General features: G+C 37.3%; 1 long non-coding RNA gene across 1 annotated transcript; it reads left to right on the top strand.

The window, feature by feature from the left end:
* Positions 1–465: 465 nt before the first annotated feature.
* LOC109123698 (uncharacterized) lies at positions 466–1,317 on the top strand. Its single transcript, XR_002031483.2, has 2 exons — positions 466–582; positions 958–1,317. It is a non-coding gene; the product is annotated as an uncharacterized LOC109123698 (long non-coding RNA).
* Positions 1,318–1,688: the final 371 nt, after the last annotated feature.

Below are 1,688 nucleotides of genomic sequence, written 5' to 3'. Positions count from 1 at the left end.
CCTCTTTAGACAGCTTCATACACTACTCTACATCATCATCAATGTCTTCCAATAGAGACAGGTTCAGCTTGACCTGCAAAGAAACCATAATTGACAATAATCATCTCAATATTCTGAAGTGCAAAATATATCATGTTTTCTTTCTCCCTTTACCATTACAAACATGGATCTTTCTCCCGATTGTAGTAAAAGTGAACCGGTCGACCGGTAATTGGCAACCGGTTGACCTGTGAACTTGACCGGTAGACACTGGTCATTTCTTCATGCACCACTCAAACTGATCAGTGGCTACCGGAAGCAAAAAAACTTGGTACCGGTTGATGCATTTTGTCGACCGGTTGGTAACTATCAGAGAATCAAAAAATGCGGTAATTTATATTTATTTAATATACTAACACTATTTATCAATGATATTTAACTTAAAAGTGGTCTAGTTCTTAACTTAAAAGTAATAGTGCACTACATTTGAATGATCCTTACAATCCAAACTCTTCCTTTCTTTCACAGTTTGCATTGCTGGAGAGTTCTTCAGTTGATGATGATCTTGCAAGCTTGAAGAAGGAACTATCTAGGAGCTCAAAGGTATTGTCACACCCATTTATGTTTAGCTGGAGCTGTAGTACACTGTTTATCTTGATATAGATAAGAATGGCTTGTTCTTCTTGTTTTGCTGTATAGTCTCGACTGTTGGAGCTCCTTTTGGTTACTCCTTTTTCTATGGCAACCATAATTTTGTAGTAGATTTGGTTCCATCTCAATGCGAACACTTTCTTCTATTCATTTTCCTGATGCTCTATTTGATTGCTAAGAAAAAGGAAAAAGGGTGCACTAGCAACCTAAGAATTTAGTTAGAATTGGCCTGGTGACCAAGAGATCATTTGCTGTCCATGGTGAATGCTTCCAAACCATAGCCAGCACATATCAATTATCATATCAGTTTTCTTTTGTGTCAAACAGAAAGGAGAGCTGCCACCTGGGAGAACCGCGGTTGCCTCAAACACAGCATTCCCTTTCCGAGACTCTGAGATTGAAAAGGAGCTGAATGAACTGAGGAGAAAAGCAAGTGAGTTCTAGAACCCATGTTCACACCCCAAAGATCCACTTTCTACTCCAAGAAAGTTGTGTTTCTTTCACCAGAAAATTCTGCAAGTACTTTGCATAACCATTAACAGTGTACATTTACCAGTATCTCCTGAACAATGTGAGGTAATCTTCAGCATTTTATTGTTGTACATGATCCCCTTACAGACTTTCTTTTACTATGGATGATTTTTTTCATAATTCTATATCATCTAATACCATATTTAAGTTTTTGGTTCTTCATGTCATTTAATTGTGAGCATTTCAATTTATCATGATCCCGTAATTGGTAGTTTAACATGGTATTAGAGTTTTGGTTAAACAGTCTCTCCAACAACTCATACCGTTTGAATTGTCTAAGAATGCCAATGGATATTCTCAGATGGATTAAACCCAAATTTTAAATGCCATGCAAAATTTCAATAGGAGACAATGTGAATTCTGAAAATATCATATCATATATAATAATATCGCATATACACAACACAAGACTAATGATATGGAAATGTCATGCATGTGTCAACATAAAAAAGAAACGAAGGGGAGGAGGGGGGGTCTCGAACATATCAAGGCGGAGGTGGAGGAAACACTGAGCGAAGGTAGGCCAT

Source organism: Vitis vinifera, chromosome 13 (genome assembly GCF_030704535.1).
Source record: "Vitis vinifera cultivar Pinot Noir 40024 chromosome 13, ASM3070453v1".
In the NCBI taxonomy this organism is placed as follows: Eukaryota; Viridiplantae; Streptophyta; class Magnoliopsida; order Vitales; family Vitaceae; genus Vitis; species Vitis vinifera.
This window is presented reverse-complemented; position numbering and strand designations above follow the sequence as displayed.